This window comes from Perna viridis, chromosome 1 (assembly GCF_037379345.1).
Source record: "Perna viridis isolate PV_CMFRI_1.1 ecotype Kerala chromosome 1, ASM3737934v1, whole genome shotgun sequence".
NCBI lineage: Eukaryota > Metazoa > Mollusca > Bivalvia > Mytilida > Mytilidae > Perna > Perna viridis.
The window spans coordinates 5,354,030-5,376,390 of record NC_142445.1 but is presented as its reverse complement, the minus strand read 5'-3'; the positions used below and the strand labels follow the sequence as shown (position 1 = coordinate 5,376,390).

At 31.2% G+C, this 22,361-nt stretch overlaps 2 long non-coding RNA genes across 2 annotated transcripts; both read right to left on the bottom strand.

Annotated features, from left to right (window-relative positions):
* Positions 1 to 1,437: 1,437 nt before the first annotated feature.
* Positions 1,438 to 6,487, bottom strand: LOC148626980 (uncharacterized). The gene is made up of 4 exons (XR_015919393.1): positions 6,409 to 6,487; positions 5,938 to 6,054; positions 2,528 to 4,572; positions 1,438 to 1,452 (listed from the first exon to the last, which is right to left on the bottom strand). It is a non-coding gene; the product is annotated as an uncharacterized LOC148626980 (long non-coding RNA).
* Positions 6,488 to 7,572: 1,085 nt separating this feature from the next.
* Positions 7,573 to 11,104, bottom strand: LOC148626979 (uncharacterized). The gene is made up of 3 exons (XR_015919394.1): positions 10,992 to 11,104; positions 8,798 to 10,529; positions 7,573 to 8,018 (listed from the first exon to the last, which is right to left on the bottom strand). It is a non-coding gene; the product is annotated as an uncharacterized LOC148626979 (long non-coding RNA).
* Between the last annotated feature and the right edge of the window lie 11,257 nt (positions 11,105 to 22,361).

Here is a 22,361-nt window from a genome sequence, read left to right as displayed (position 1 = left end):
ATATTCATAAATAATGGTAATACAAATGTAAAAATACAAAAAACCTTATAGACATTAAGCAATAGTTGAGAAGAATAGGCAAAAAGAAAGTATGTTTGAAATAAGGCAATATTAAGCCAAAATCCTGAAAGTGGACAAGACTTGCAGGGTAAGAACTTTTTCTCTTCAGGAATGAGGAATGAATTGTGTAATATTACATGCCAATAACTGATAATATTCTTTGCCCACTAAAAACTATATTTTAGCAATTAAGTCCGTCCGTTTTAATTTCCACCATTTAATATGATATAAGACGACAGTTGTCAAATTAGTACTGATTTACATGCCATACAAGACGGTTTTGATTTCTAAATTATAAAATCTTCCAGTTATGCACCAGCTAATTATACATGCGCACGATGTTTATATTTCTCTATTAGAAACTTCGTCATAACAAATGTATGAAAATAATATATACAAGCTATTTTGAAAATGTCTTTGTCTTTCTAACAATTTCTTTGCAATTATCTTTGAAGAAAGGGAGAAATATCATCGTTTCAATTTTGATTAAAAATTATTATTGTAAACATGCCATTTATTTTTCTCAAATAGATTGTTTAAATAACGAATGTTTAGTTTTACCATGTACATAAAGCGTATTCCGAAGGGTAAATTTAGCACATTTCTTGTTATAATGGAGTAATCTCATACCAATTTGCCGATAACATCCTTTAGCTATAGTGTGAATGATCTGGTAATGATATGCTATTTCCTCTATTTAGCTGAGTAAATGAGCTGCTAAGATTTTGAGTGATAGCCTTAATGCACAAAACTAATCTAAGGTTATCTGTCTATTGTTAATAAGGCAGCATCATGTTATATAATTATTAAGTATAAGACATTGCATGCAGATCGGTACCACGTAACATACATTTGTCGCTTTCCTTTATAGATTATAACATGTATGTTTACTTTATTTAAAAATATTTGAACAAAGCATATATTGTACAAGACCAGAAAATAATTTTAGAATATAAAAAAATACAAAACAGCTCGCACGAGTACATTCTGTGATAGATCACACTGGTCAGCATATCATTACAAGTTTTTTTTTCATATTTTGATAAGTAAAAACACTACATGTAAGGTCAAACTAAGAATTGATCACGTGTTTTAACAACTTTTTCTGAGTGTGCATTAAGAAGAAATAGAAGTAAACACACTTTGTTATTCAGGCATTGTATTTTTTTCATAATTCATCTAGCATGAAACCATTTATAAAATGAAGAGATTCTGGTCAATAAATCTTATTTGAACATTCTTATGCGTATTAACTAGTAACTTTATTTTAGAATATTGTAGGAATGGAGTTAAGACTCTGGACAAAATCAAATATCATCAATTAGTTGAAGCATTGTTTACTGCTAACATCAATCTACTCACCCTCAAGGAAACACTTACTTAGTAACCAGTCTGTAATTGCATCAAATCAGCAGGAAGTCAGTTATAGTTCACATGTTCAAGCTCACTACTCAATGTCAATTAAATTTTAAATGAATTTATGCTCTATAAAAGTATAAAACGCAACAAATATTGTTTACGTTTTTAGTTTTTACTTTTCACTCCATTTAGAAAACTGATACCATTTGATTCATACACGGGCATAAATAAGTGTCTTATTACAAAGTTTGGATTTTTAAATCAAAATTTGGTGCTTTAATTTAAAAAAAAAATATAACGATAGTTTGGTGAAATATCATATGGCATTATAATATAATGACGCATCAACAAATGCAAGAGGACAAAATCAAGTTATGGCACAATGATAACCTAAAGGTTAAGTCAGCAGTAACAGACGGCTAGGAATGATATTTGCTTTGTAAGAATTTTCTAGATTACTACATTGCCATTCTAATGAATGATAGATGTTTATCGATGTCTTTTAACTTCCGTTTTTCTTTAATCAAGATCTAATGAGTTGAAATTTAATTATTTTATCTTGGAATTGAATGACGTGCCATGAAAAGATAAAAGATTTGTCTGACAAATGACAACAATTCCTTAACTGGATTTATTCACATTTCAGTAGAGTCTCAACAATCTGTCAGATACTGCCAAATACATATGCACTTATGAACATGAAACTTACTGTCTATTAATGGAAGATAAGTCTTGATTTTAATTACTGAACATACATATGAGATATTGAAAGCAGATTTGACTCAAAGTACAATGTGGAACATTCGCAGACTGTTTTGGATATCGTATGAAAGTTTACCAAACTGCATTTCAAATATTAATATTATTCACAACTGTCAACTAATAATCTGTATTTGTCACCATTTTAATTGCACTACCATATGGAGTTTCCATGTTCATACATTATAAGAAATTGTCATCACCATTTCTATGTTTTTTGTTGAGCAAAACAGGAACTCACACAGGAACTATTGGAATAAGTATTTGTTATCGGAAGTTTTAAAAGTTGTGTCAACATGACCAAGTTGATATTCATAGTTTATCTGCTCTTTTATCTGTTCATATTTACCTTATTTTGCATAGATTGCCTTCCTCTCATAATACCACATATGTCTTTATCAGATAGCACAGGGGAATCTTGCAGCAAGGATCAGCAAATGCTCAGACTTATGGTTTTCGGTTTTGTTTGAATGCTCGTCTCTGTGTATATTTCAATTGCTTTGTCTTTCTTAAGCATGTAGATTTTCCTTGTTAGTTAGTATTCCCGAACGTGTTTGACCCATGGAATTCACATCATCGATATTCCCCAATTGCAATGGCATGTATGTACTTCTACTTGACGTATATGCTAATAATGTCTGGGATTCGACGAAGAATAATAATAAAACAATCTATATTCAAGTTAAAAGAACATGAACTCTGCAATGAAATGGAATTAAAACTATTTCAATGTGCATAACCTATAAATGATTATTAAGAAAAAAGTTATTACAAAAGTCAGTTGTGAACATATCCTTGACCATGATAAAATTTATTAAATTGTGATCCTCTTAGATTTTGTTTTCGTTATTGATTCTTTTAGTAATTTATCATTACAAAAAAGTTTGCAGGTAATATATTTAGCTTTTTAATGAATCGAAATCATACTTTTATTCGAAAAAAAAACAGATAAGCGTATTATCGTTGTATTTTGTCTCTGTCAAATACTAATCTACTTGATTTTAAACATCTATTTAAAAGTAAAAAAAGGTTCCACTAGTTGGGGGCTTGACATATAGATTCGCCTTCTGTATCAAGGAGATTACAGGATTTCTCCACTCGAGATATTTAAAATCTAAAATTTAACTATTGATAGTGGAGAAATCCTTTAATCCCCGAGAAAAATGAGAAATAATCTGTTTCTCCCGTGAATAAAAAATAAATTAAACAACAGTATAAATTCTCCCAAAATCAAGGTGCTCCCCTCCAGTCATCAAGTCGTTGCGTCATCGATATCGCTATCATTATTATTAGTTAATCTTTTAAAATAATAACATTCGTAAATCAACAAGTATTTTATTTTATCAACAAAATGAATAACAACTGTAAACATGGTAAACATGGTATGCGTGGTAAGCGTGGTAAGCATGGAAGTCTTCACGCAACATTTTAATTTCCTGGCATGTTGCGGGAAATTACAAATTTTTAATCACTCCCTCGTGTGGTGTGAATGAAGCCTAAAAATGGGAGAAATATAGATTCTCCTTCAGACTGGAGGGGATTACAAGATTTCTCCATTCGAGATAGTTACATTCTAGATTTCAACCCACGTGTTTCAGCGATTGGGTATAATCTGAAACTTAATTATCGAGAGTGGAGAAATTTTGTAATCCATGAAAGTATAGGAGGAGAATCAGTTTCTCTCGTGAAATCTGTAGAAAACTCGGAAATATAAAATGGCAGGAAAATTCTAGCAGAAATTTAATCACCACCCATTGGTTTAATAGTCACGTGCATTTCTTATCACCTGGATAGAATGGCAGAAAATAATTTAATCATCGATTAACCTGTGGTCAAATTTTTGTTAGCCTTCTTGCTTGACAACCACTCGTTGAAAATCTTGAAAAAATTGTAAAAAAAGAAGAAAAAAATTCGTCTTTCATATTGAAAAACAGAACCTCCAGAGTTGTTAAAGAGATGATAATATCAACAAAGGAATTACCAGACACATTCTTGTAAAACTATAATCCTAGATAAAACTTAAAACACCGGGGCAGCTTAGATATTAGTACATGGAAATGGATAGTCATTTTTAATTAAAAAGTCGTTAATTCAAACCAAGATACATGTAAGAAAAAAAGACATTGTTACATTTGTTTATGAAGACTGGCTAACCCTGTAGTTTCGTGGATCAGTCAAGTTATATCGGGTTGTTTTGTCCCGTGAGATGCGTCGTTTCATCTGCCGACGTAGGGTCGTGCAATTCGATTTCATCATCTTTAATAATATTTCTGTGTCGCAGTAAACAGATCAACAATCCTGTCATCAGGGATACAATTAATAGCAAGGCTGCCACAGCTAACAGTATATTCGATGGCTTGCTGTCAACATCTGGCATTTCTGTTGTGTGATTTCCTACAATTTTTTTTCTTTCATATAACTAATATTCCAAGCAGGCAGAGGACACTTACCCTAACCGTGCACCTGGCCCATGCTCCCAGTTTTCAGTGAATTCCGAGTTGCTCATTTGCTTTTGTTACTTTGTATGTATGATTTTAGTTACTATATCTTCTTTGTTGTGTATGTCTGTTTTCCATTTCTGGTCTTTGTGCCTGGATTACATTCGTTTGATTCGGCTAAAACCTTGGTTCCCTTGATTACTCATTCATTAACAAGCTGATTTCATTATGATTTTTTAGAAGTTTTCGGAACGGTCAATTATAATTTTTTTTTATAGTTTATGTAATATCATCATTAGGGGAACAATTACAGATGCAATTGTAAAGTTGCCAATTCTATTTTATAATTTCCGGCGATATTAAACAAAATAAACTATAAATAACACTGCCATTTTAATTTTGAACTGAGCATTTATAAAGTGTTTTCTTAATACAATTTTAAGAACATGTTTAGTTTTAAGATCAGATATAACTTTAAAAAAAACTGGTTTATAAATGCATTAAAAATCCCTTTTTCATTACAATGGACCATCTATTTATCATCAATCAGTAAAAATAACCCTTGGACATAGATTTTTTAAGTTTGTAAGTTAAAGAGTAATCAAGTAGTAATCAAGGGAACCAAGGTTATAGCGGTAATCAAAAGAATGTAATCCAGGGACAAAGACCAAACATGGAAAACAGACATACACAACAAAGAACATAAAGTAACTAAAATCATACATACAAAGTAACAAAAGCAAATGAGCAACTCGGACTCCACTAAAAACTGGGAGCATGGACCAGGTGCACCGGTAGGGTAAGCGTCCTCTTCTTTTCTAGAAACACTCACCGAGTTGCTCATAAAAAGTTAAGTCTGGTGTAGACAAACGAGGAAAGGAAAACTATGGTCCGTTGAATAAATCAGTTTTCATGGTGCAGATAGATACACCATAACGATCCACGAATTCATGATGACGACTATAAAACTTCTTTAGTGATGACTTCAATCTTGTAGCATCATAACCCTGCTCCAGAAGCCTTTTTGTTAGAATTCTAGAAGTCTGCGTAGTCTCGGCAAGCTCTGGCATAACGTATGATTTGTGATATGAACATTCCATACGCAAGTACTGAAGGGAAAGAACATGGCATGCATCTTAACATTGGACATGTTATTTCATATGTATAAATTATATGTATATGTCATACTTTTTAATCTTATGATTTTTTATTCCTTTTTTATAAAACTTTTTCTTCCATGATTTCCAAGTCTTGTATGTAAATTAATTTCAGATTTATTACTAGTTTCGATATGATTACAATCGACGTATAATTTGATTACCTATCATATTCGAAGCGAACCTGCCAATGTACTCAGTTTCAGGAAGTGAATTTCGGCATCTTATTGTTAACCCTTTATCGCATGCTTTAAAAACAACAGCTGAAGATTGTCTTTTTCCTGAAAATGAAATCAAAAGATTATCCATAACAAACAAGACAGTAGTTGTCATACGAAAATATAACTTACATGCCGTTTTGAGTAGTTCCCCTCCCAAACAAATATGAATTTCCCATTTATAACATAAAATTGGCTGATATATAATATATATCCAGATGCATGTTAATAAAACAGATAGAGAAGTCTACAAGTTTTACGATGTAGTTTTATGATATAATAAAACAGATTATTGATACATTTCGAATGATTTAATAAATCATGAACTCACAGCAAACTTAAATAAAATGATAAAATAATTAAAATAGCATAAACAGATTCATGCATTTGTTTATAACTTTAAGCTCTATTTCATACCTTACTTTATGAAGAAAGACATATTAACATGTAAAAGTCTACATACATCTGTTTGCTTCACATTTCTTATCGGTAATTGTGTCACGAGAAGACACTTACAATGATAACTGATAACGGGCCATGTTAAAGTATTTTACTAGTATGCATTGTCTACATTTCAACAAAATCAAGAGCAGTCGGATCTTCTCGGTTGATTTAATTCACTTTTAGAACGCATATCTAGAGAATGTCAAAACAAAGTAGACAAAGAAGGATAACTCTGTTAATAAAAATTGATAAATGATCCTACATCAAAAGATCAACAAAAAAACATTCCGTCCTATTTGTAGATCGCGCAAAGACTTAAAAATCACTGAACTAATAAGCGGGTATCGAGAAGGGAGATGAACAAGAAATTAACCGGCAAAATCATGGTTAAACCGGAACAATGATCCTACCTGACTTGGGTCAGGATAATGGGAAAAACCATATTAATGACCAACAAACCAGCCACTTTCATAGTGGCACAAACAGTTCCAATGTAAGTTTTTATTACGCAAATCTGACGGAAATGAAGAAACTAAATATAGATTACACAAATGTATAAACTAAGGGCTATTAGCAGTTAACTGACATGCCAGCTACAGGCTTGTTTAAACCTACAAAATGTTATGTCCCCATTGTATGTAAAATCAATCCTAAATTTTCCCATGTGGGGTCAAAAACCACGGTATATCATAAGTCATACAAAAGAAGACGCGACCAATGTCATGCCAAAAACTGCTTTTTAATATAGTGTTTTAATTTCTTTGTAAAGACTCTTTCAGCGAATCATGTTAAAAAAGAAAAAAAAAAGATGCTATCCTTAACGATTTGACAACAATATCAAAATTATATCGTTTTTGAATGAGCCTAATCAACTGTTTTGTTAACTTTTTGGGTGAGTATCGAGCTGTCTGTGCTTTGTGTAGAATATTGCTGTAAAAACAAAGGATGAGAGAAACCCACACGTATTGATCCTTTACAATTGCATCTGTATTTAAAATGAGATCTTTGTATTGGTTAAAAATTATGCGAATGTTTTTACGACTTTGTGATATCGGATACATTGATGTAGCCATTTTTCTGTTATATATAAATTCCTTTCGTTGAAAATACAAATACGAGCAAATCGAACCAACGGTGATATGTAAACATGATCGTGACAAGGGGACGTCCTATCTAAAAACGGATAGTTTCACATTATCGACTTGAATACTAAGGTAAAGAAACAGACATTCTTTATTTTCAATATTAGCTTTATCCAAAGACAGTTACAGGATATATATCTTTAGTATAAATATTGAAGTCATCGTTGTTCAGAGCCAAAATGTAGTCAAAATATTTCAAAATGTTATCAAATGTTGTTTGGAAGGGTCTTTATGTATATTAGCCATAATATGTGATTCGTAAGAGTACAGAAAGAGGTCCACAATTCCTGGTGCACAATTAGTCCCCATCCATGGAATTACAATAACTTGACGATGAATGATTTCACCAATGCGTAGGAAAATGCTGTCTAACAATAATGCGAGAGCTGCTGGCAAATCAACAGAAGAACAAATTAACAAAGTTTTCTATGTTTTTCGTTCCTAAAAAAAAGTAATTCAAATAATTCGAACAAATATATTCACATATTCACGATATGTTAAATGACCATTTGATAAGATATATGAATTTTTGGTTTATGAGATTATGTGGAAGTGTAGTAAATAAAGTTATAAAAATCAAACCATAGGCATGTAATTTATCAAGCACTTCAAGCACGTTGTAAGCACTTCAAAATAGTTAATGACACCATTTTCTTAAGCTTTTATACAAAAAAATCTTATAATCAGATTTTTACGGTATTGAGCGATTTTGTAAGTAAAATAGAAAGTTTAGTAGTCGATATAGTTTGTTTGGCTAAATATCGAAACCACATATGTATACAATAATTGTGCTTTATTTTGCTTCGAATTTTTAACTTTTTTTATTTTTGCTGTCAATATATGTATTACTGTGTTAAATTCTGTCCAGTACATATCAATCAAAGTAGGTCCAATGTACAAGTAAAGCAAATTTTCAAACATGCTTTTCATTAATTTTTAACATAGATAAGAAAGCATACTGCGTAACAAACTCGTCTCACCTCTTTGTTTTACGCTAATGTTGTCAGACAAATAATTCAAGTCGCTCTGTACGATGACCCCTATATGGTTATTGGGTTTTTAATCACCACTGGGGGAAACTTTTCTCATTTTGATTTTTTTTTTCATTTTATTTAAATTTCATAATAGAATCATGAACGGATATTGTATACGCGACTATGCGCCAGCGTATAACCTAAAGAATACAGCACCAAAAAGGTCTTCAACAAGTGTAAATATACCTTTGAGAAAGCTCTGAGAGGCCCAGAAAACAGAAATAATAAAACCCACTATAACAGCATGATGACAATTCTTCACAGTTAACTAAAATGTAAAATAACAATAACGAAACAAACACAAATTAATGACCAATTTCTCCTGACTATGGACAAGCGCATGTCGGCGTTGGAGTTAAACTAGTCTTATAAGGCTTCAATTCACACTTTTCTTTAATGTTTAGATCGACAATTATTTGAAACAGCATACCAAGACATAAAAAATTCAATAATACATCAGATTCTCTACATGTAATACATGTACCTTAAGATACACCATACAGATGAAATGGGATGACCACTTGAAGAACTTAAATTGAAGAAATTTAGCTCAGGACATATTAAGGAATTAAAATATCATCAGAAGTACCAGCAGTATAATTAATCGGTCACCAACTGAATGATATTACCTAACAAGGAAACGGGCATACCTTGGTATTGATATTCAGCGGGATTCATAAATGATGGTACCTCTACTTGAAATCAACTTGCATGATAAAAGTGTTAAGACGACAAAATCTGTAATTTTACATATGTGTATTTTTTTTTAATTAGTATTATTCAATGTTTGACTAAGAAATTCGTATAAAAGAGAGCATTTCTTTTGGATTAAATTCTTATTCTGAGAGAAAAAGTCATTTTCAAGATATGCTTGAGACATGGGATCGTTTGAAGTTGGGAATTGAATGGGCCCAATTATCAATAAAGAAATCAAGCGATTAATTAAATACGCCAATATGTCAGTGGTTTTACTCTGTCTCTATTTAGGAGTACCATAACACTGTTCACCGATGTGACACCAATAATCACGATGATAATAACAGTGAATTAGGATTTGGGTTTGGAATTAGGGATAAATTTTGATGTATTAGTTCATGGAACTCCTGATACCCTTATTATGGCAAAATATGATATTTGATGATTGAAATTCACGTTAGTTCTCCATTCTTCTATGTGTCAATAGATACTACCGGAATGAATTACTTCAAATAAAGGTGCATTTACACAACACATTCAAAGTAAGTGGGAAAGGATAGCAAAGTTTTTTTATGGTATACTCAAATTCTTCTTTTATTTTTTTCTCATGAGACAATTGATGATATTTTACAAATTGTTGTTAATAACTTAATGTCAGGGACGATATTTCCCTGCAGGGACACACTGTGTCCGGGATGGATTTTATCAATTGTGCTCGCTTTTTACTTTTATATTCCCATTTCAGTTCTCTGTATGTTTACTCTTCATCATCGTCGATAGTCGCGAATGTTAGTTAGAATTATCTTTCTTTGTAGGTAATCATTATTGAGTTATGACTATATATGACGTTATATTTATTTTTGAATACATACGTGGTTTGTAACTATTGTATTGTATCTAACGTTTCTAATAAGAAATTGCCTTTCCAATTTTGTCCATTTAATGTATTGAAGATTTTTACTATTTTCGTATTTTGTAACTTTCTGATAAATATTTTGCTTTATTTATTTCAGTTATTCTGGTCAAATAATTTTCTTATAGATTGTACATTTCATTTTAGAATTATTCTTCATTTGTAAATACTCCAATTTCGATGCTAAAGATTAAATTCTGATGCACGGCTCGGACACACAAGTTAATCTAGACACCTAGACATACATCATTGGTTATACATATATTTCTTCCTGGTTTTTCATCTCCACCATTTTTTCACATCTTTTACCTTAACAGTAATATCAAAATAAAAAAAAAGGTTCATAAAAGGCAAAATTCGGATTTTATTGAGTAAAATGTTAGTATGCAAATGTTTAAAGGATTAAGAATCAGTCTAATTACACCAAATATTATAAGTATAGTGTTGTAGTATTTATCTTGTATCATAAATAACCAACTGAATTTTATTATAGGTTGCAATAAATTCACTTGTAAAACATTCTCATTTCTTTGTATTTGAAAAGAAATAAAGTTACATGCAATTGTATGTATTTATATGTTTAATTTTCCGAAATATTTAGCCGTTCAACTATGGTTCTGGTTAAACAAGACATAATTATTCGAGAGAAAACTATAAATGCATTGTATATGTAATTTTCTAATTCAATAGTAACAAGTAACATTCCATATGAATTTCAGACACAGCCTATGGTAGAAGTTATTATTCTAAACAAGATGCAAGAAAACTTACGTAACTTGCCTTTTCAGTCTACATACTTCTACGTAATTGTAGGCCTTACTGTTAAGGAGAGAACTATACTTTCATCGCCCATCCTAAATCTACCAAATCACGATCGATATCGCTTGCAAAGTGGCGGTTTCGTGTACTTGTACAATAATATTAATTGTGCAAATTGGTAAAATTAGGCTCGTTATGTTGTCTAATACAAAATTACAGTTGCATATGATTTGTAATTATCAGTGTCTGTATTGTTTAACACTGTACTTTAATTACAATATCAGGAAAATAAATAAGTTAATTAAATGTCAATAATTGAGTTTGGGGAGAATTTATTATTTATTAAAATCACGACTTAAAAACATTACACATCGTTGTTTTCCAAAAAAGATGGTACATCTAGATACAAATATATAGTTCTTGGTAGAGATTCCTCATACTTTGTAAGAAATAATTCCAAATCATTTTCCAAATATACAGAAAAAGATGTTTTTACATAATGCTGGAATTTTTAATCGACAACGTATTTGTCCAGTGTGGTGGACGCGTTTTTCAACAAACAGTCGGCAATCCGATGGTAACAAATTATGCTCCTCTACTTGCTGACCTATTCCTTCACTCTTATGAGGCTGACTTTATAGCTGATATGATCCGAAAGAAAGAATATTGTTTAGCTAGATCTTTGAATCTCAGTTTCCGCTATATAGATGACATATTATCTTTAAACAAACCTCATTTCGGGGATTTGATACATCGCATCTACTCCATAGAACTTGAGGTAAAAGATACTACAGACACTTGATGTCAGCCTCATATTTTGATCTACACTTATAGCTCAATGGTAAAGGAAAACTATTGACTAAAAATTACGACAAATGCGATGACTTTTCATTCCAAAATGTCTTTTCATCCTTTTATCTCTGGCAACATCCCTTTAGTACCTGCGGTGGAGTTTTCATATCACAAGTCATACGTTATGCCAGTGCTTGCCAAAACTACGCAGACCATTTATATTGCAATAGTACAGAAAGAGGTCCACAATTCCTGGTGCACAATTAGTCCCCATCCATGGAATTACAATAACTTGACGATGAATGATTTCACCAATGCGTAGGAAAATGCTGTCTAACAATAATGCGAGAGCTGCTGGCAAATCAACAGAAGAACAAATTAACAAAGTTTTCTATGTTTTTCGTTCCTAAAAAAAAGTAATTCAAATAATTCGAACAAATATATTCACATCCCGATATGTTAAATGACCATTTGATAAGATATATGAATTTTTGGTTTATGAGATTATGTGGAAGTGTAGTAAATAAAGTTATAAAAATCAAACCATAGGCATGTAATTTATCAAGCACTTCAAGCACGTTGTAAGCACTTCAAAATAGTTAATGACACCATTTTCTTAAGCTTTTATACAAAAAAATCTTATAATCAGATTTTTACGGTATTGAGCGATTTTGTAAGTAAAATAGAAAGTTTAGTAGTCGATATAGTTTGTTTGGCTAAATATCGAAACCACATATGTATACAATAATTGTGCTTTATTTTGCTTCGAATTTTTAACTTTTTTTATTTTTGCTGTCAATATATGTATTACTGTGTTAAATTCTGTCCAGTACATATCAATCAAAGTAGGTCCAATGTACAAGTAAAGCAAATTTTCAAACATGCTTTTCATTAATTTTTAACATATTCATTACACCATATATTGTCATTCTTGCGTTTACTAGATAAGAAAGCATACTGCGTAACAAACTCGTCTCACCTCTTTGTTTTACGCTAATGTTGTCAGACAAATAATTCAAGTCGCTCTGTACGATGACCCCTATATGGTTATTGGGTTTTTAATCACCACTGGGGGAAACTTTTCTCATTTTGATTTTTTTTTTCATTTTATTTAAATTTCATAATAGAATCATGAACGGATATTGTATACGCGACTATGCGCCAGCGTATAACCTAAAGAATACAGCACCAAAAAGGTCTTCAACAAGTGTAAATATACCTTTGAGAAAGCTCTGAGAGGCCCAGAAAACAGAAATAATAAAACCCACTATAACAGCATGATGACAATTCTTCACAGTTAACTAAAATGTAAAATAACAATAACGAAACAAACACAAATTAATGACCAATTTCTCCTGACTATGGACAAGCGCATGTCGGCGTTGGAGTTAAACTAGTCTTATAAGGCTTCAATTCACACTTTTCTTTAATGTTTAGATCGACAATTATTTGAAACAGCATACCAAGACATAAAAAATTCAATAATACATCAGATTCTCTACATGTAATACATGTACCTTAAGATACACCATACAGATGAAATGGGATGACCACTTGAAGAACTTAAATTGAAGAAATTTAGCTCAGGACATATTAAGGAATTAAAATATCATCAGAAGTACCAGCAGTATAATTAATCGGTCACCAACTGAATGATATTACCTAACAAGGAAACGGGCATACCTTGGTATTGATATTCAGCGGGATTCATAAATGATGGTACCTCTACTTGAAATCAACTTGCATGATAAAAGTGTTAAGACGACAAAATCTGTAATTTTACATATGTGTATTTTTTTTTAATTAGTATTATTCAATGTTTGACTAAGAAATTCGTATAAAAGAGAGCATTTCTTTTGGATTAAATTCTTATTCTGAGAGAAAAAGTCATTTTCAAGATATGCTTGAGACATGGGATCGTTTGAAGTTGGGAATTGAATGGGCCCAATTATCAATAAAGAAATCAAGCGATTAATTAAATACGCCAATATGTCAGTGGTTTTACTCTGTCTCTATTTAGGAGTACCATAACACTGTTCACCGATGTGACACCAATAATCACGATGATAATAACAGTGAATTAGGATTTGGGTTTGGAATTAGGGATAAATTTTGATGTATTAGTTCATGGAACTCCTGATACCCTTATTATGGCAAAATATGATATTTGATGATTGAAATTCACGTTAGTTCTCCATTCTTCTATGTGTCAATAGATACTACCGGAATGAATTACTTCAAATAAAGGTGCATTTACACAACACATTCAAAGTAAGTGGGAAAGGATAGCAAAGTTTTTTTATGGTATACTCAAATTCTTCTTTTATTTTTTTCTCATGAGACAATTGATGATATTTTACAAATTGTTGTTAATAACTTAATGTCAGGGACGATATTTCCCTGCAGGGACACACTGTGTCCGGGATGGATTTTATCAATTGTGCTCGCTTTTTACTTTTATATTCCCATTTCAGTTCTCTGTATGTTTACTCTTCATCATCGTCGATAGTCGCGAATGTTAGTTAGAATTATCTTTCTTTGTAGGTAATCATTATTGAGTTATGACTATATATGACGTTATATTTATTTTTGAATACATACGTGGTTTGTAACTATTGTATTGTATCTAACGTTTCTAATAAGAAATTGCCTTTCCAATTTTGTCCATTTAATGTATTGAAGATTTTTACTATTTTCGTATTTTGTAACTTTCTGATAAATATTTTGCTTTATTTATTTCAGTTATTCTGGTCAAATAATTTTCTTATAGATTGTACATTTCATTTTAGAATTATTCTTCATCTGTAAATACTCCAATTTCGATGCTAAAGATTAAATTCTGATGCACGGCTCGGACACACAAGTTAATCTAGACACCTAGACATACATCATTGGTTATACATATATTTCTTCCTGGTTTTTCATCTCCACCATTTTTTCACATCTTTTACCTTAACAGTAATATCAAAATAAAAAAAAAGGTTCATAAAAGGCAAAATTCGGATTTTATTGAGTAAAATGTTAGTATGCAAATGTTTAAAGGATTAAGAATCAGTCTAATTACACCAAATATTATAAGTATAGTGTTGTAGTATTTATCTTGTATCATAAATAACCAACTGAATTTTATTATAGGTTGCAATAAATTCACTTGTAAAACATTCTCATTTCTTTGTATTTGAAAAGAAATAAAGTTACATGCAATTGTATGTATTTATATGTTTAATTTTCCGAAATATTTAGCCGTTCAACTATGGTTCTGGTTAAACAAGACATAATTATTCGAGAGAAAACTATAAATGCATTGTATATGTAATTTTCTAATTCAATAGTAACAAGTAACATTCCATATGAATTTCAGACACAGCCTATGGTAGAAGTTATTATTCTAAACAAGATGCAAGAAAACTTACGTAACTTGCCTTTTCAGTCTACATACTTCTACGTAATTGTAGGCCTTACTGTTAAGGAGAGAACTATACTTTCATCGCCCATCCTAAATCTACCAAATCACGATCGATATCGCTTGCAAAGTGGCGGTTTCGTGTACTTGTACAATAATATTAATTGTGCAAATTGGTAAAATTAGGCTCGTTATGTTGTCTAATACAAAATTACAGTTGCATATGATTTGTAATTATCAGTGTCTGTATTGTTTAACACTGTACTTTAATTACAATATCAGGAAAATAAATAAGTTAATTAAATGTCAATAATTGAGTTTGGGGAGAATTTATTATTTATTAAAATCACGACTTAAAAACATTACACATCGTTGTTTTCCAAAAAAGATGGTACATCTAGATACAAATATATAGTTCTTGGTAGAGATTCCTCATACTTTGTAAGAAATAATTCCAAATCATTTTCCAAATATACAGAAAAAGATGTTTTTACATAATGCTGGAATTTTTAATCGACAACGTATTTGTCCAGTGTGGTGGACGCGTTTTTCAACAAACAGTCGGCAATCCGATGGTAACAAATTATGCTCCTCTACTTGCTGACCTATTCCTTCACTCTTATGAGGCTGACTTTATAGCTGATATGATCCGAAAGAAAGAATATTGTTTAGCTAGATCTTTGAATCTCAGTTTCCGCTATATAGATGACATATTATCTTTAAACAAACCTCATTTCGGGGATTTGATACATCGCATCTACTCCATAGAACTTGAGGTAAAAGATACTACAGACACTTGATGTCAGCCTCATATTTTGATCTACACTTATAGCTCAATGGTAAAGGAAAACTATTGACTAAAAATTACGACAAATGCGATGACTTTTCATTCCAAAATGTCTTTTCATCCTTTTATCTCTGGCAACATCCCTTTAGTACCTGCGGTGGAGTTTTCATATCACAAGTCATACGTTATGCCAGTGCTTGCCAAAACTACGCAGACCATTTATATTGCAATAGTACAGAAAGAGGTCCACAATTCCTGGTGCACAATTAGTCCCCATCCATGGAATTACAATAACTTGACGATGAATGATTTCACCAATGCGTAGGAAAATGCTGTCTAACAATAATGCGAGAGCTGCTGGCAAATCAACAGAAGAACAAATTAACAAAGTTTTCTATGTTTTTCGTTCCTAAAAAAAAGTAATTCAAATAATTCGAACAAATATATTCACATCCCGATATGTTAAATGACCATTTGATAAGATATATGAATTTTTGGTTTATGAGATTATGTGGAAGTGTAGTAAATAAAGTTATAAAAATCAAACCATAGGCATGTAATTTATCAAGCACTTCAAGCACGTTGTAAGCACTTCAAAATAGTTAATGACACCATTTTCTTAAGCTTTTATACAAAAAAATCTTATAATCAGATTTTTACGGTATTGAGCGATTTTGTAAGTAAAATAGAAAGTTTAGTAGTCGATATAGTTTGTTTGGCTAAATATCGAAACCACATATGTATACAATAATTGTGCTTTATTTTGCTTCGAATTTTTAACTTTTTTTATTTTTGCTGTCAATATATGTATTACTGTGTTAAATTCTGTCCAGTACATATCAATCAAAGTAGGTCCAATGTACAAGTAAAGCAAATTTTCAAACATGCTTTTCATTAATTTTTAACATATTCATTACACCATATATTGTCATTCTTGCGTTTACTAGATAAGAAAGCATACTGCGTAACAAACTCGTCTCACCTCTTTGTTTTACGCTAATGTTGTCAGACAAATAATTCAAGTCGCTCTGTACGATGACCCCTATATGGTTATTGGGTTTTTAATCACCACTGGGGGAAACTTTTCTCATTTTGATTTTTTTTTTCATTTTATTTAAATTTCATAATAGAATCATGAACGGATATTGTATACGCGACTATGCGCCAGCGTATAACCTAAAGAATACAGCACCAAAAAGGTCTTCAACAAGTGTAAATATACCTTTGAGAAAGCTCTGAGAGGCCCAGAAAACAGAAATAATAAAACCCACTATAACAGCATGATGACAATTCTTCACAGTTAACTAAAATGTAAAATAACAATAACGAAACAAACACAAATTAATGACCAATTTCTCCTGACTATGGACAAGCGCATGTCGGCGTTGGAGTTAAACTAGTCTTATAAGGCTTCAATTCACACTTTTCTTTAATGTTTAGATCGACAATTATTTGAAACAGCATACCAAGACATAAAAAATTCAATAATACATCAGATTCTCTACATGTAATACATGTACCTTAAGATACACCATACAGATGAAATGGGATGACCACTTGAAGAACTTAAATTGAAGAAATTTAGCTCAGGACATATTAAGGAATTAAAATATCATCAGAAGTACCAGCAGTATAATTAATCGGTCACCAACTGAATGATATTACCTAACAAGGAAACGGGCATACCTTGGTATTGATATTCAGCGGGATTCATAAATGATGGTACCTCTACTTGAAATCAACTTGCATGATAAAAGTGTTAAGACGACAAAATCTGTAATTTTACATATGTGTATTTTTTTTAATTAGTATTATTCAATGTTTGACTAAGAAATTCGTATAAAAGAGAGCATTTCTTTTGGATTAAATTCTTATTCTGAGAGAAAAAGTCATTTTCAAGATATGCTTGAGACATGGGATCGTTTGAAGTTGGGAATTGAATGGGCCCAATTATCAATAAAGAAATCAAGCGATTAATTAAATACGCCAATATGTCAGTGGTTTTACTCTGTCTCTATTTAGGAGTACCATAACACTGTTCACCGATGTGACACCAATAATCACGATGATAATAACAGTGAATTAGGATTTGGGTTTGGAATTAGGGATAAATTTTGATGTATTAGTTCATGGAACTCCTGATACCCTTATTATGGCAAAATATGATATTTGATGATTGAAATTCACGTTAGTTCTCCATTCTTCTATGTGTCAATAGATACTACCGGAATGAATTACTTCAAATAAAGGTGCATTTACACAACACATTCAAAGTAAGTGGGAAAGGATAGCAAAGTTTTTTTATGGTATACTCAAATTCTTCTTTTATTTTTTTCTCATGAGACAATTGATGATATTTTACAAATTGTTGTTAATAACTTAATGTCAGGGACGATATTTCCCTGCAGGGACACACTGTGTCCGGGATGGATTTTATCAATTGTGCTCGCTTTTTACTTTTATATTCCCATTTCAGTTCTCTGTATGTTTACTCTTCATCATCGTCGATAGTCGCGAATGTTAGTTAGAATTATCTTTCTTTGTAGGTAATCATTATTGAGTTATGACTATATATGACGTTATATTTATTTTTGAATACATACGTGGTTTGTAACTATTGTATTGTATCTAACGTTTCTAATAAGAAATTGCCTTTCCAATTTTGTCCATTTAATGTATTGAAGATTTTTACTATTTTCGTATTTTGTAACTTTCTGATAAATATTTTGCTTTATTTATTTCAGTTATTCTGGTCAAATAATTTTCTTATAGATTGTACATTTCATTTTAGAATTATTCTTCATCTGTAAATACTCCAATTTCGATGCTAAAGATTAAATTCTGATGCACGGCTCGGACACACAAGTTAATCTAGACACCTAGACATACATCATTGGTTATACATATATTTCTTCCTGGTTTTTCATCTCCACCATTTTTTCACATCTTTTACCTTAACAGTAATATCAAAATAAAAAAAAAGGTTCATAAAAGGCAAAATTCGGATTTTATTGAGTAAAATGTTAGTATGCAAATGTTTAAAGGATTAAGAATCAGTCTAATTACACCAAATATTATAAGTATAGTGTTGTAGTATTTATCTTGTATCATAAATAACCAACTGAATTTTATTATAGGTTGCAATAAATTCACTTGTAAAACATTCTCATTTCTTTGTATTTGAAAAGAAATAAAGTTACATGCAATTGTATGTATTTATATGTTTAATTTTCCGAAATATTTAGCCGTTCAACTATGGTTCTGGTTAAACAAGACATAATTATTCGAGAGAAAACTATAAATGCATTGTATATGTAATTTTCTAATTCAATAGTAACAAGTAACATTCCATATGAATTTCAGACACAGCCTATGGTAGAAGTTATTATTCTAAACAAGATGCAAGAAAACTTACGTAACTTGCCTTTTCAGTCTACATACTTCTACGTAATTGTAGGCCTTACTGTTAAGGAGAGAACTATACTTTCATCGCCCATCCTAAATCTACCAAATCACGATCGATATCGCTTGCAAAGTGGCGGTTTCGTGTACTTGTACAATAATATTAATTGTGCAAATTGGTAAAATTAGGCTCGTTATGTTGTCTAATACAAAATTACAGTTGCATATGATTTGTAATTATCAGTGTCTGTATTGTTTAACACTGTACTTTAATTACAATATCAGGAAAATAAATAAGTTAATTAAATGTCAATAATTGAGTTTGGGGAGAATTTATTATTTATTAAAATCACGACTTAAAAACATTACACATCGTTGTTTTCCAAAAAAGATGGTACATCTAGATACAAATATATAGTTCTTGGTAGAGATTCCTCATACTTTGTAAGAAATAATTCCAAATCATTTTCCAAATATACAGAAAAAGATGTTTTTACATAATGCTGGAATTTTTAATCGACAACGTATTTGTCCAGTGTGGTGGACGCGTTTTTCAACAAACAGTCGGCAATCCGATGGTAACAAATTATGCTCCTCTACTTGCTGACCTATTCCTTCACTCTTATGAGGCTGACTTTATAGCTGATATGATCCGAAAGAAAGAATATTGTTTAGCTAGATCTTTGAATCTCAGTTTCCGCTATATAGATGACATATTATCTTTAAACAAACCTCATTTCGGGGATTTGATACATCGCATCTACTCCATAGAACTTGAGGTAAAAGATACTACAGACACTTGATGTCAGCCTCATATTTTGATCTACACTTATAGCTCAATGGTAAAGGAAAACTATTGACTAAAAATTACGACAAATGCGATGACTTTTCATTCCAAAATGTCTTTTCATCCTTTTATCTCTGGCAACATCCCTTTAGTACCTGCGGTGGAGTTTTCATATCACAAGTCATACGTTATGCCAGTGCTTGCCAAAACTACGCAGACCATTTATATTGCGATAGTACAGAAAGAGGTCCACAATTCCTGGTGCACAATTAGTCCCCATCCATGGAATTACAATAACTTGACGATGAATGATTTCACCAATGCGTAGGAAAATGCTGTCTAACAATAATGCGAGAGCTGCTGGCAAATCAACAGAAGAACAAATTAACAAAGTTTTCTATGTTTTTCGTTCCTAAAAAAAAGTAATTCAAATAATTCGAACAAATATATTCACATCCCGATATGTTAAATGACCATTTGATAAGATATATGAATTTTTGGTTTATGAGATTATGTGGAAGTGTAGTAAATAAAGTTATAAAAATCAAACCATAGGCATGTAATTTATCAAGCACTTCAAGCACGTTGTAAGCACTTCAAAATAGTTAATGACACCATTTTCTTAAGCTTTTATACAAAAAAATCTTATAATCAGATTTTTACGGTATTGAGCGATTTTGTAAGTAAAATAGAAAGTTTAGTAGTCGATATAGTTTGTTTGGCTAAATATCGAAACCACATATGTATACAATAATTGTGCTTTATTTTGCTTCGAATTTTTAACTTTTTTTATTTTTGCTGTCAATATATGTATTACTGTGTTAAATTCTGTCCAGTACATATCAATCAAAGTAGGTCCAATGTACAAGTAAAGCAAATTTTCAAACATGCTTTTCATTAATTTTTAACATATTCATTACACCATATATTGTCATTCTTGCGTTTACTAGATAAGAAAGCATACTGCGTAACAAACTCGTCTCACCTCTTTGTTTTACGCTAATGTTGTCAGACAAATAATTCAAGTCGCTCTGTACGATGACCCCTATATGGTTATTGGGTTTTTAATCACCACTGGGGGAAACTTTTCTCATTTTGATTTTTTTTTTCATTTTATTTAAATTTCATAATAGAATCATGAACGGATATTGTATACGCGACTATGCGCCAGCGTATAACCTAAAGAATACAGCACCAAAAAGGTCTTCAACAAGTGTAAATATACCTTTGAGAAAGCTCTGAGAGGCCCAGAAAACAGAAATAATAAAACCCACTATAACAGCATGATGACAATTCTTCACAGTTAACTAAAATGTAAAATAACAATAACGAAACAAACACAAATTAATGACCAATTTCTCCTGACTATGGACAAGCGCATGTCGGCGTTGGAGTTAAACTAGTCTTATAAGGCTTCAATTCACACTTTTCTTTAATGTTTAGATCGACAATTATTTGAAACAGCATACCAAGACATAAAAAATTCAATAATACATCAGATTCTCTACATGTAATACATGTACCTTAAGATACACCATACAGATGAAATGGGATGACCACTTGAAGAACTTAAATTGAAGAAATTTAGCTCAGGACATATTAAGGAATTAAAATATCATCAGAAGTACCAGCAGTATAATTAATCGGTCACCAACTGAATGATATTACCTAACAAGGAAACGGGCATACCTTGGTATTGATATTCAGCGGGATTCATAAATGATGGTACCTCTACTTGAAATCAACTTGCATGATAAAAGTGTTAAGACGACAAAATCTGTAATTTTACATATGTGTATTTTTTTTTAATTAGTATTATTCAATGTTTGACTAAGAAATTCGTATAAAAGAGAGCATTTCTTTTGGATTAAATTCTTATTCTGAGAGAAAAAGTCATTTTCAAGATATGCTTGAGACATGGGATCGTTTGAAGTTGGGAATTGAATGGGCCCAATTATCAATAAAGAAATCAAGCGATTAATTAAATACGCCAATATGTCAGTGGTTTTACTCTGTCTCTATTTAGGAGTACCATAACACTGTTCACCGATGTGACACCAATAATCACGATGATAATAACAGTGAATTAGGATTTGGGTTTGGAATTAGGGATAAATTTTGATGTATTAGTTCATGGAACTCCTGATACCCTTATTATGGCAAAATATGATATTTGATGATTGAAATTCACGTTAGTTCTCCATTCTTCTA